This window comes from Argopecten irradians, chromosome 9 (assembly GCF_041381155.1).
Source record: "Argopecten irradians isolate NY chromosome 9, Ai_NY, whole genome shotgun sequence".
NCBI lineage: Eukaryota > Metazoa > Mollusca > Bivalvia > Pectinida > Pectinidae > Argopecten > Argopecten irradians.
Window position 1 is genome coordinate 57,628 of NC_091142.1, and position 15,556 is coordinate 73,183.

Below are 15,556 nucleotides of genomic sequence, written 5' to 3' on the forward strand. Positions count from 1 at the left end.
TTCAACCAGGCCATAATGGGTTTAGTACATCACCCCCACATGTGACTCGCTTTCATGGCATCAAAACAGAAGCACGTCAAGCGACACTTCAAAAACACTTTTTCACAACGTTATCTTCATTTTCGACACCACGTTGTTACATTACTAGTACAACATTATGAAATATGTGTTTCTATAACAGGACTTTCAGTTTCATGAAGATTGAAAGTAGAAGAATATAGAACAAGAGTGGAACTGTCTTCTGTAGAAAAAAGCAACATTTGCTTCCATCCCCGCACACAATAGCCTGTGCGCCATCTTTACGTCTTGATCGAAACACAACGTTATATTGACGTCATGCAATGGTGACGTCACAATGCATCCACGTTCAATTTTGCGCCACATCAATAGTGGCCGCTTGCCCTGGCACTATTTCACATATTACGAATACCGCTGAAGAAAAATTTAATTCAATATATGCCTGATTTATTCACAAAAATCTTCACAAAAAGCCTTAACAGCCATACATTTATACGAGAAAAACAAAGATTGCTTCAAACAAACCTTTTATCTGGATTATCACATTAGCATTATCCGTAGATGTCGACGTTTGCTCCAGTTTCTTAATTGTTCCATCTGAAGCCATCGTCAGTGTTATTTCTTCGCTTTCATTCAACATCAGCCGGAAATCCTTGCGACCTTTCAGGACATTTTTATAAGATTTTAATTTACTACTGTGTATTTAACATTTTTAGGTAAAATTTTTGCTTAACAGTTCAAGCATAATTTGATTCTTTAAAAAAAAAATACGAAAGCAAACAAACAACATTTTTGATTGTGTAAGCAGGAAATAAACATATTTCTATAACAAACTGGTAATAATAAGTCTAAAACAAATACATACGCCAATGCCGCCCAATTAAATATATACATTTTTTCTTACGCAATGCTTGATAACTCTATATGCCATCCGCCATGTAAGCAGCGTGTTATCAAAAATGTAAAGCATAAACAAAAGAAACATGTTTCTGTAACATACGTGTGATACATGTAGGTTTCATGGGAATTGCACTTCTCAGGTGAGATCTCCCCACAGCCACGAGTGAGTGGTGAAGACAGCGACCAGGCTCCAGTAGGAAAGTAGATCCGCCATGTGTGTTGTTTGGATGATCTCGGAATTTTGACACGGTTGAGTTCATGTTGGTGCCGTTGAACCAGAAATGTCCGTGGATAATTTCTGCCTGTCCCGTTTTTGATATGCCAGCCTTGATCATAGGTAGAATGTCAGACGTGTTCTCAGTTGTTCCAATACTCCACTCTGTACTCAAGAAAAATAAAATAGAAAAAATATAATTGCAGAATAAGTATGGAAGACAATATTTTTCTTAGTTGCATATACAATCAAGTCATAACTAGAGATAACTTAGTTAACACCTGTGTGCTTATGTTTGTCTAACAAATATATATTTTCATGCCAGTTGATACTTCAATAAAAAAAATCACAAAATCTGACAAAAACTATTGCACGTTCTTAAAAATTATGATATGCTAAGACCTTTCAACAATAACATAATATTATAATCGTATTAAATATATCATTCAGTTACTCTACACCAGACAATTTTATTCTTACCGTACACATCGGCTATATCATTTTTACTATTCCATGCCACGCCGAAACTGTCCTCGACTTCTGTGAATGACACATCTTTAATGGGATTGCCATTTCCATCAGTAGCGTCATATTCGAATAAAGATTTCGATGCCACATGTTTGACATCTGGGGGATACAGCTCGACATTGAACTTACAAGAGAACCTTCCCGTCGTTCCTGCAGCATTGTAGGCCCAGACATTGAAGTAGTATGCATCGCCGTGGTTGAAGAACTTGTCATTATCTAGGTAGATTTGACCATTGGTTGCCAAGCCAACGTCAGTCATATTGTATAAATCGGTGTCATTCTCAGAAGTTCCAATGCCGATAGAGTAGGAGTAAACCTCACTCTCAGGATCTATACAGGACCAGTAGGCCGCTACAGTGTTGTTGGATCCGATATACTCCGTAGGCTCGTCCATGCTGTTCAGGGGATCCAAACATCTGACATATTCACATATAGCTGGGGTTGTATCTACCATAATACCGTTGGATCTTGATACAGATTCCTGTCCGGCGAAGTTCACAGCCTTGATATTTACGTAATATGTATGCGTGTCCGTTATTTCATATTCGTATTCAGACCCATTACCCGGAGAAGCTATTGTAGGCAGTAAATCCAGGTCACCGATTTCAATTTTCATGAGATCAAAGTCACCTGGTAGACATGTTTCTGGACAGTGATCGAGACAATCTTGTTCACAAGGCAAACACATTGTCTGATACAGCCGCATAGCGGATACACTATCCGTTGAGTTTTCATTGTCAGTTACTCCTACCCATATCTCCTTTATGCTACTCTCACCATCATAAAATCCGGTTCCTTGCAAACAGGGTTTTCTGATATCGGTTGGAATGAGAATATTGGTAATTACTACCTCAGACCGGAAGGGATCGAACTCATCCTGGATTCCTGGTTCATAGTCGTTGTCATTTATCGTGTTAACAAAAGTTTTCAAACTTTCACCAAAATTTGATTCCATTTGCAATCGCCTTAATGACTCCGTTCACATATAGCTTAATATTGTATTTTACTTCACCACGCAAAGATTCCGATACCAACGCAAATGTAATAATTTCTTGCGATCCATACGGATTTGCATCTAATGTGATCCATTCTTCTACATTTTTTGTATTTGCCAATAACCCAAAACATAGCATCCCATATATCACTTCCATTCTGCTGTGTCCCCATAATACTTAAGCCGAAGCCGAACTGTTGAGGATTTGGAAGTTCGCCGTATTCGGTATCTGTGAAATTCCTGCCTTTAACAGTAGTTGTACCGAACGTTAAGGGCGTTTGTGTGGTTGGCGTCGTGGGTTGCTGATTTGTAGAAGAGTTAGATTTATCATCTGACTCATCTGGTATCGTCATATTGAAGCTTACCTCGTCGATGGTTGTTCTGTATGGAGGAGTATAATTGGTTGGGAGAGCTGAGATTCCGATCCAAAGGAAATTATTGAAACGATGTTATCTCCCCTTGCTGCTTTTAACGATACTGTGTAGTTGCCAGGTTTTAGAGAAAACTCAGTACTCTCCATTCCACTTTTGATGAATTTGGTTTGGGCCGTGTTATAACCTATTGTAAGGGTGGCTTTGGTTTCAGTAAAGTCGACGAATTCTGGACTGTATGATGCCGCCATCTTTTCCCCACGAAATACCACTTGAATTATGAACGGGAAAGGCTGCTCTTTGATTCGGACAAAGGAATTCCTCTTGTGTTCTGGCAATAGCGATCCATGATGTTATTGTATCTTCGGAAGATTGAAACGTGGATATTGAAGACCAATCTGGAGTTATCTTCACATCACCATTTAGAGGGCCGGATGTGTCCACTCGGAATCTGGAACTGCTGACCGAGGAACTAAGTCCAGCCGTGTTGAGTGCGGTCAAATGCACGAAATAAAATGTGTTAGGCAATAACGATAACCGATACATTGTAGCTTTGGTATCCCCTGTCACTAATATTGAATCAACCTTGAATTCATCAGCAACGGTTTTCAAATCACAACTCGCCATTTGGTATAAACGTTACCTCAAAGGAAGCGATGCTACTTTCAGATTCTGTAAAGTTTCTCCACAAGATATCAAGTTTATCAAAATCAGCGATAAATAAGTCATCCTTCCTTTCGTCTATCACATTTCCGATTTGTAGTTCTATCGCTGTGAAATCCGGAGGAGTGGTGTCCACCAAAATAGCTGATGACGTCACTGACCGACACATATCGGCCTCGTTCTCAGCGACAACTGTGACGTAATAGGAATGACCGTGGATCAGATTAAGGTGTTGTATCTCCGCTAGAGTATCTAGCCCATACGAGGACATTGATTTCTCGTCAAACTGCCAAATGATTTATACATTGTTTCACATGCCGACGTGCTGTTATCACTTTTAGAGGAGTTGAATGTGGAACTGTTGCTGGAAACTCCGACGAGGTATTGTCTTATCCCTATATCAGATTGAAATTCTGTCCATGATACAATTATTTTTGAAACGTCTGACTGCACATCTGGTGTTTCGATCGATCCAAGAACTATTAGATCTTTGAATCCTGCTTTTACGCCGTTCGAGGTTGATTTTTCTTGACTTCCAGCCATACTAGTAGCTCTAACCGTTACATAATACGTCACGCTCTGGGCTGTCAAGTTCAGATTACGGAATGTATAAGATGTATTTAACCCTACATTAACATAATAGTGGACATTCGATCTGGTTTTTTCGTAGCGATTGTTATCACCTAATGCTACCTCATAGTATCTCACTGTCTGTGTAGGACCTCCCGTATCGTCCCCAAAAGTGTCCCAATTAGCAGATAATTCCACGACGCTCTGCTGGTAGCTGATGTCCTCTTCTAGGCCGTCGCGGACGTCGCCTGGGTTTGGTGGTTGGATACGGACAGTGATACCGTCGGACGCAGACGTGAATGTTCGATTTAAAGCGTCCCTGACTCTTATAATATTTATGTAAGTAAACCCATTCTTCAGACTGAATTCGTCACTATAAAATGTGTGTGCGTTCTCAACAACATCTTCGAAGTCTTTGATTACGTTTCCTAGGAGATCCTCGATTTTCCACTGTACCATTTCTATAGGACATGTATCAGAGAAGCGCCAGAATCCACGGATTGTGTTAAGACTACTTTGGTAATCTTCGTCCTCTTCTGGAACCCCATCACCAACGGTCAGCATGGGTCGAGAACTGACCGTTACACTGTCCGAGTAGAACATTTTGGACAATCCGCCTTTATTTGTTGCTCTTGCTGTCGCATAAAACACGTCCCCATGGCCAATGTCTAGGTTTCCAAAGAATATTTTACCCGTTTGAGAGATATCTTTATAACAGCTGATATCAGTATGTCCAGGCTTGGAACCAAGTGCTACCTCCACCCTATGTAAGAAATTGCAAATTTATCGTAGTTTCATTATTCTATTTTTGTTTAACAGCAGTTATTTCGTTCAAACATATCAACCACGTTCTTTATCAAGCAAAAAAGAAAAATATATATACGAGATTGTCATATGTAGAAGTACAACTTGATTTGTAATAAAAACATTTTTTATCGGATTTCCATTTTAATTTTAGATTCAATATGAGAAGTCAGTACTGAATGAAAACTACATCGATAAAAAAATGTAAATTTGTAGTTTTATTTATCGTCATCATGTGGGATACGTGGTCATTTCTGGTACTGACAGCAACAATTTTGTGACTGAATATCTAATGAATGTCTACATAATCAGAAAGAAGTAAGACGGACGTTCAAAATAGACAGATTATGCATATGCATGACATTTCGTTGTTTACATATCATTAGATATTCAATCAAAATTTTGAAAAAAAAATAGAGAATGAAACACAAAAAATAGCAGATCATTTTAAAAATAATGAGAAATATAGAAGTAATAACATGTATACTTACTTTCCGACTTCAGTTTCTTCGTCTGCGACATTCTCCACCAAAACTTCAACGTATGTCTGAGGAATTTGACATCTTTGATGAACAGTGATTTCTTCCCGAGACATTTTCGTTACAACTTTGACGCTAGCAGAGGACGGAGGGGTACTATCGACGGTAACAGCTCGAACGTAGGTCGTATTTTGATGTAAGACATTTGAAAACTGTCAGATGCACCGATACTTCCTTAACGGTTGTTTCACCCAGGAATTCAGCCACATCGACAGATGTCTCGCGTCTCCCGTGCGGTATATCGCGCCGGATGGGTACCCTTTCGTTTGGCGAAAAGTAATTTACTGTCAGCGATTTCACAACACTCTCTTCTTCGACGACGAATTCCCATGAACATGCCACAATGGACCTTTCCACAGAGATTGCTTCAGTACATTCCAGAGAACGAATCATAGGTGGTGATACATCGGCTATTACTGGATCAGTGTTCATTACTTTGACATTACCAGCGGGATCTTCTAATCCTAACGCCAAAAACGTAGCAATACCAGATTCAGGAGACAGGAAATCAGCTGGGGTTTTCATTGTCTCAATTAATTCGGTGTCTTTCACGTCTGTCAGGTACGGAAGGCTACCGGCCGAAATTGACATGGTTTTAACCGCAGAGTCATCAGAAACATTCCACACGAGATTAAGAGAATCCGTATTAGATTGGTAAAACACATCTCCGTAATGTATATAATGTGTATCGTCGACTTCAGGCCCGATGTAGTTGATTTCCGGAGCCGAAGTGTCGAGTTTGATGCCGTCTGATGTGGATACTATGTATTCCTCCTGGCAGTTGTGACCAGGCAGCGCTCTAACGGTGACATAGTAGGTACCCCCTTCTGTAAAATCCATATGAATCTGAGCTTGTCCGTGTGACGAGTTGTGAACCACCAGTCCATACCCAGTGTATAAGGTAATACATCAGATTTGTAGGCATCAGAACCAATTGCCCATTCATACTTCCTGATGTCACACGCTTCACTTTCAAATCCAGCAAAAGTCACGGCTAAAGAAGCCCGGTCGATAGTAAAGTCGTCGTCGACATATTCCTCCCTGCCATCAGATATCTGACCCGGCACGTTTGCCTTGATTACTACAATTGGTTCAGAGGAAAACTACGTCAGATTCCAAACCAGCGCCGTTGGTTACTTTAACGGAAACATAGTATACTGATTTTGATTCAGAAAACGTTTCAAGTTCAAGGTTAGAAACTGTCACGGTGAGTTCGTCTCCTCCGTATTCTATATAATTTCCAGTGGTTGATAAATCTCCGGGGAATGTGCCGACTCCTACATACACCTTGCTGATTCCACTCTCTGGATCCTGTCCCATCCAATTTAATGTTAAAATGTTACGATCGGAATGTAACACCCTGTTTAAGTCGTCCAGTTCTTCATCTTTCATTGGAAGTCCTATATGTACCTAAAATCATACAAAACAATGTAATACGTTTTTACTTTGTCGGTAACCCAATCTCCATGTTTTCTCTTTACTTCTTGCTATATAGATGTAGTGCAGTTGCCATGTACTAACCGCTGGTCGATTTTTTTTTTTGCAGGTAATCCATGAGAGTCCTTAATTGATAACACTGCTTTAACTAATCGCCCTAAGCTTATTGCTTGTATACATAACATTTGTTTTATTATTATTTAATACTGGATACGGGAATTTCATCTTCGATACTCCAGGGGTTACTTTCACTGTCGTAATATGCACCCCTGAAATATTTAGCAAACATGAAAGCCACACAGTCAACCCCAGTATATTTCGTTTTATCTTATCAGCTGTAGTTTACATACATAGCCTTCAGTTTTGATATAAAATATTCCAGAAGTGGATAGTGTAACTGTAAATGATTATAAAATATTTTCATATGTGTACAATTCCTGCTATAATTAAGTGTTTACAAATACCTTTGTGAGTATCGGAGCTGTCCCATCAATCAAAACCCCAAATGATTCGTGGGAGGTGGACAGAAGAGCATGGTTTATGGCTGTTACTACAAGTGAGTACTTTGCACCGTCTACGAGATTTAATTGATCAATTTTCATTTTTACCGGCCCGTCGTTCAGATCCAGGTCTGTCGTCATGTACGGCGTACTGATAGGCCACGCTTTATGTTTGCTGCCTTGATGTTGTCTGATGATGAAATATCTGTATTCTTTGATGCCGGAATCACCATCTTCAAATAACCAGGATACATCAAGATGGTCGTTAAAGCTTTGGTAGCGGTTTCCTGTCTTTGTGTCGTGGAGGTAGTGCATGGTTGGTGTTGTATGATCAACAATGAATCCGTCTGACGTCACTTCCACTGTAAGCCCCGCCCCATTCTCAGCAGTCACCACAAACTCTACTTCATCGCGATGATTCATGGCGATTGACCTTTCCGTAAACTGGGTCAGGTCATCCACCTCAAACGTTTGGATATGTTTACTGTTGATGAATAAGGAAACATCATATTTGGAAATGTGACTTTCAGGATCGGTGAAGTTATCCCAGGTACAGGATTTTGTAGCTCTTTCAGACGAAAAACCAATATCTCGTCCTGTGTTTGATCCGTCGAACACAACGCCAGGCAGTGGGTGTGTAGTATCAATAAGTACTGAAATTTGATAGCATACAAGTTCATGTATAATTGAATAAAGCATTTTCTTGGAATAATGACGAAATATATTAAATAGCATATTCTTCCATGAGTAATACATATTTCTACCACAATAGGCGGTGCTATTCAAGTCTCAGAGTATCAAATAACGGCACAGCTATTGATTAACAATTTGTTTATACCACACGTGGTATAAACTCTGTACGCATTCTGACTGGCTTACACGGTGAACTTTGACCGAACTACTTATTTCTCAGTGTCATCATTTGTCAACGTCATCAATAATAAAGTGACGTCATGCTATATTGTGATTGCGCTTGCATTGACGTCAAGACTGCTGTTGGAAAGCCTACAGTATGTGACGTCGTCGTTGTGGCAAAAATGTTACGTGTTTATGTGTGGTATAAAAATCTGTAACACGTTTTGGTGGAAATTCCGAAAAGGATCTTACTGGTGAGTTTGGTAGATTAAACGATTCTGAAACAGACTTGAACTTGATTACAATGGCGTGATGATTATTTGACGAGAAGTAAACGGCACTGTTCTACAGTGTGCATGCATTTATATAGTCCGACAATGAATGTTATATTGATGAAATAAAACTTTGAAAAATTGAATTTAATAATACGTCAAATGAAAAGTATTTCAAACTAAAGATGTTTTCAATTAGAAGAATTTTATATGAATGAATTCATTATCAAAATGACATATGCATATTAAATAGTGCTTTTTTGCTGATGAAAATAGCACTACATCTTATTTGCATATCTCGGTAAACATATGTTACCTTTATCTTCGTCAGATTTCTATCGGCTAAAAGCGGATATAATTGTGGTAGAAACAGGTCACACGACTCGTGGTTGTTGTATATGGAATTTATTCCACACTCGTAAGTTATTTTTTAAAAGTTACAAAAGACACGAGCTTTCGAGTGTCTTTTGTAGCTTTTAAAAAAATAACTTAGGAGTGTAAAATAAATTCCATATCCAACAACCACTCGTTGTGTAACCTCTATATCATAATCTAATGTCTTACACGAGTGATTGCTTTTGATAGATTTCATAATAGATATAGTAACGAGTGAAACAGCATTTTGTCAGGTTTCTACATTAACTTTGTAGATGGCAATATAAACCCATCACCTATTTATTATAGAGAACGTTTATAGAATACTTGTCAAGTCAGAATATATTGTATCTATGTTTTCGACGTGTACAGATGTTATTTCTGTTGAGAACCAGTTCTCTAGTACTCAGTATAGCCGGGCAAGCAGAGGGTGAGTCCCCGCTGTATTGCATATCACAGTTGTATAACCTAACGCTAGCAAATCAATGGCTTTTATGCTAATAAAACCATTATCAAAAATATATATGGAAACCAACATCTATACATTTAGAAAGTATAATATTATTTTGTTTATATCTCAGAAAAAAGTCATTTTAATTAAGAGAATCAAAGATTTCTATATAGGGTCAAATTGTAAGTTAGTGACTGATTATTTAAGATGGCCGTTAAAGCAGATTTACATTAAATACTTCGGTAGGATACTGTAAAACGGGTTTATTTTCGCACAGAGTTCACGTTATTTTCAACCTATTCGCGAAAAAATGTGAAACTACGTGAAATTACATGCATTTAATAAAAAAATCTTAATCATTGTTTATTTTTCACTGGTAATTATCCCGACTTCCCCTCGAAACAAATGATACATATGGTACTTATAATTTTTTATATAAGTAAGCAATGATAACAACTCACCTCCGTCCGACGTGACGCTGCTACCTTTCGAGTTGATTGCTGCGTTGTACGCCTTAACAGTGGAATAGTATATGTCGTGTTGTGTATCAGAGTAAGGTGCCTCCACACACGATCGCTTAAAATGGTGGGTTAGATTGTGGAAAGTGACTATGTTGTCTTTGTCTGGTGATGTACCCGACGCCCCAGATAAAGCTGTATATCAAAGGAAAGACATGGACACTTCCTATTGTCCTTAATTCACGCTATTGTTATAAACGCCATTTACCTATCTATTTAGATATTTTGAACGAATTATCCCGTATAGCATTATCTTTTAAAACTAGAGGCTGTGATTACCATTGTAAATAGTAATAGAGTCAAACATCAAACAGATAAAAAAAGATGTGTTTTTAATTAGGTCAACTTATGTTGAAATGGCCATTTGGAACCTTTACACAAAATGGACTTTTTTTTTTTTCACATAATCCGCCTGAATATCCAGTGATTTCGCCCGTGTAATATTTTTGCATATGTCACTAGTGTAATATGACCTGGAGCGATTTTCATTGGCTGGAAATTCATTGTGACGTCAGACAGAAAACAATAAAATGATGTCAGGAAAAAAATGACGTGACGTCAGGATTACGAGGACGGGCGGGACAAAGTGGCGGCCTCTGCTGGATATTCGGAATAACTTCTGACGTGAAATTCTTTATCATATAGGTATTTGTAGACCATGTGATAAAAAGTATCTTAAAATTGTGTTCATTTCACCAAGGCTCGCAAAAAATATAAAACTTCTTAGACACTCGTTTCAATAAAATCTCATATGAAATGAACACTCATGTAAGATCCTACTTGTATCGGGCAAGGTATATTTCTTCTAAACAATATTCCAAATATTACAATAAGTATAAGTTTACAATTATTACCGATATTACAGTTAAATAAACTTGATACAAACAGTCTGTAAATGAAGCCAAATACATACTCACCGATTCCTGACTCTTCGTCATAGAACTTCACCCACTCGGCACATATAGTGGGACGTGTCCGATTGATAAATCTATGTCTGTGTCGAGTTTTGTCCCACCATCATGGACGGACGGACTCTCCACGTGTGGCGGGGGGTCAAATCAATTAGTATATTGTTTCGTCACCATTGCCGAGCGGTATTTCAGACAAACTGAACAAAATATAGGAAAAGAATCATACAAGACATCACATCCACAATATACTGTGAACGCATCACATGGTTGGTGCACCGTATATAAGAGAACACTAAAACATTGGGTATAGGTTACGTACTTCAGTAGTCGGGAAGGTTTTCATCATTGGTGAGGGTTAGAAATAATCCGAGGTTGGGAATAAGGATTCTGAATTTTTTTCAAGAGTTTTCCAATGACTCTATAAAGGAGGAATGCGTTGTTTTTAGTAATCTTTCCTTTCAATACAAGGGCTATTTGAGTGCAAGACCATAGGACAGAGCTCAGAGATGACGAGGCTTATTTGCCGGAGTCATCTTGCGGTTTCCAGGTGTTCGAGCACGCAAAACATAATGAGATGTGGAACAAATTCACTGTCGAGTGTATTGGGACGGATAAAGTTTATCCGGCAGTAAGTATATCGGAGGTCCCAGGGGTATGTGTGGCGACAGGCTGCAGGATCAAAAGTCAAACGACAGTATTACACACAAAAAACAATACCGAGAGTTTATTTTTATTTATTTATCATTAAAATTAACCACAACGAACGTGATAAATGGATAACCGCCAGTAAAAGCACACTCCCCCGCGGATATACCTCTATATAAAGGAAACTTAGATATCGTCCCTTTCCCTGCGCAACTAATTTTTTTTTTAAATTTTCCAATCCAAACTATATTCTCCAATTGGCTTAATACCAATGATCAGGAGGCAACGTTCAATTTATATAGCATTATTTTTTCGACTACGATGTTTCCTTTCCTTTCCTCTTCCTTATACAAATAAAGTTATTTTATTTTAAGGTGACCATTGATGTCACATTATTTAAAAAATTTAATCTGGGTATGAAAAAAAAATATTGTAGGAAACTGTGTGAATCCGCGTAGCGGATTCTCACAAAAGTTTGCAAACAATTTTTTTTTTTCATATACCCCCCGGATAAAATAAAAAATAGTGACATCAATGCTTATAGTTAATCTTATATAAATGAAGTATGTTTAAATGTACCATTATAGTGGATTTTCAAGGGATTTTTTCTTCCGAATCAATACGCAACGTCAATGTCTCTATTGTGACGTCACGATAACGTCGGGGTTTCGCGCTATTCTCGGGTATTTTTTTTTTCCATAGTGGTATGCAAAAAAAGTATTGGCCAATCAGAAAGCCAGATTTGGTATGAAAACAAAGAAAAGTTAATTATTCCTTTGTGGACTTCATTGCACAAACACTGTATTTTTCAGGGTGCTGTTCTTTGACCAACGTTTTTATTATAATTAATATGCACATTAGAGATTGTTTCTGCCACTTTATGAAGAAATGGACATATATAATAAAAAGATTGAGGACCTTTGTTTCGGTCCATATTATTTGAGCATGTATGAATGTCGAAATAATATCAATATTTTCAATAGTCCAGCAGATTCGTGAAAAAATATGTACAATATTATTTGATAAAAGCGTGAAACTGGGCACGGGTTCTAAAAAAGTTTCCTTTGGTTGTATTCTTGATATGTGCCAAGGTCCATGGTTTTATCAAAAATAGCACAATTTTACCAAATTTCTGCACGAACCCGCTGGACTGTAATTGGTAAGATATGAATAATTAACAATTATCGATTCTGCTATTAGTATTTTTGTGGATCATTGTATTACCTTTATGGTAAAATTGTACAGAATTCGAAATGAGAAAACGATAAAAACGTGGAATGGATTGAATATTTAGAATGGAAATTCAAAAGATTTATGATTCACGGTAGATATCTCATCTTCAACAACTATGTCTCACTTTCTAATTGTAATGAATATAGAGAAAAATCACATGGACAATATGATGTAGACACTGACCATTATTGACAGCTCGGAGACGTAACCAGGCTGGTATTCCATGACCAAGTCCGAGGTGTTCAATGACCACATATGGCTCATCTCTTGTGATGTAAGTCTGTAGTTCATATCCTCGAATAGTGACGTCATGCTTTGTTTTGCCAAGTCCAAAATCAACTCTCGCTAGCTGAGAAAGTGGATCGGAAGCATTGAAATAAACTGCAAGAAGGTCGAAATCTTCGTCATAGAAAATATCAAGGACTTTTGTGAATATTGGCGGGGTTGTGTCTACCGTGAACGGTGTACTATGGCAGACTGTGGTCACGAGAGCTCCGCCGAAGACGATGCTGTTCAGAGCTCTAACAGTGGTGTAGTATTGGCCATCTGGGAGGTGAAGGTCTTTTGGTAACCGCTGTATGTCAAGTACTTCTCACTAGAGTGATGTTTGTGTGGATCAGCTTCCCCAACGACATCCTGTTTACATATTGACTTCCCTACCATCCAGGTATAGCCCCAAATACCACTCTCGTCGTCATGGAAACCGTCAAAGTTCACTGTAAATGACAGATTACAATACTCAAAATTCAAGCGTCGGAAGCGTTGAATTGAACAAGCCTTTTTTGTTTTGTTTGAAAACATGCACGTTTTTTTTCATTAAATCAACTGAACATGAGAAACAATGCATTACCCGAAGCCAAGTGATGTTGATAGTATATTTCTCGTCCTCTAGAGGTTTATGGCCATTGAATACAGTTCGAGAGTCCTTGTCATCAATAACCATCCTTAAATAATTAAAAACAAATATGACGAATCAGCTGTATGAAGCGACCACTGAAAATATTGCTAGCAAAAACAAAACGCATTTAGGTATAGATAGTCATTGTCATGCGACCTAAACGACGTTTTAAATTCATATTTTTACATAATTGCGTTTTTGGTATATGATGGAATATTATGCATATCTAGATTAATTTTCTTTTAGGTATATTTTAGATTGGTTTGATAAGTTTAACAACCTATTAACATCAAGGTTCACTTAAGGATGTGCCTGATTTTGATGGTGGAAGAAAGTCGGAGAAAACCACAGACCAGCATTCAGTACATGGTAAACTGTCCAACTGAGGTGAATAAAAAGTTCCGACGTCTTAACCCACTAAGATAGAAGAAATTGACTGACTATACAATAAATAAGCATAGAAAGAAGATTTTTTCGATCTCATCACCATGTAAAACAGAAAATTTCGCCTTACCTGTGGTTTTCGTTCCAAGTGACGTCCACACATCTCTGAGTAAGGGCTGCGGAAACACCCACTGGCATGCATTGTCACTTTGGCGTCTGGTCCCAAAGGACCTGTGAACGGAGGCGTAAAGTCTACGGTGGTACCTACAGATGAAGAGATACGCTTTATACCCTAATACATTGCTGATTTTAGCATTAATGTAATAGGTCGTGGCGTGAGCGAGGTCTAAATTCTCGTAGAGAACATATGAACTATGACCTACGCCAAGACGTCGTCGTAACTCTTATATGTCCCGCTCAGACGCAGTGAAGCCCGTGGTCCCTCTACAACTTCATGCAGGTCACATACTTCGGAATAGTATTCATAATCAAACGAAACGCACTTAATTGAATATTCCAAACACAGTTTAGCACAATCTACTGCTGACCTGGCTTTAGCTGTTTTAAAATTAGGAGCCGTGAGTTTACCATCCCGAGGGACTCCGAAATACTTAAGTTCGTCATTAACTCCATCTCGAGCTGTTGTCTTGTCAATATCAAGAGAATTCCAGGGTACGAATGTGCTGCCATATTGACCGGAACTAAATCCAAGAGCCTTTTCGTGTGAAGGTATCAATGTGCTATCATCAAATACCACCACTGTTCCGCTGATTTTGTTGGGATGGCTCGAGAATTTATATGATGGGTCCACTCTCCCATCTGGAATAGTTGTATCATATGTTGGTAACATACAGTAGGAAAAGGCTGCCAGTCCTTGTGTGTTCCTTGCCTTCACTGTAAAGTATAGAGGTATACCACTTGGTAAGTCGTTGGTAGGTACTAGAAGAGACGCGCCACCCATTTCTGTCCAATCTACCACATTTGTTCCACCGTGTTGTGTTCCGATTGCATATAATAGTGTCACTTTGCTATTTTCGTCCAATGTTGAAAACTTCTAGCTTAAATGCAGCGTCAAACGGGCTTCGGTTTTGAACTTGCTCTAGCAAACACCCTCGAGGACCTTCACGCCTTTTTCTGGAACCTACAGTGTTCGGGGGAAATTCCGGTGGGGAGGAATCCTCGCCTTTCATTGGTGTCGTAAAGATGTTCTGTTTAATTGTAGGTGTTGTGTATGACCAAATACTATTATCAAATACTGTTATTGTCTTGAATATAAGGTATATTTCTGCGAAACCTCTGAGGTCCAGTTTCAAGGGTACAAGAACAAGGTCCATCTTCGCTCTTTTATAAAATGTATAAATTGCAATTAGATGACATGCATTGGAAAGAAAACTGATGAAATATGTTCCATGATATCATCATATTTGTTTCATTAACATAATCCATTTTCATATTATGACCTTGTAAACGCAATAT

General features: G+C 38.3%; 1 pseudogene; it reads right to left on the minus strand.

Moving 5' to 3' along the window:
- Positions 1–15,556, minus strand: part of LOC138331072 (uncharacterized) — a 48,680-nt pseudogene that overhangs the window by 4,107 nt on the left and 29,017 nt on the right.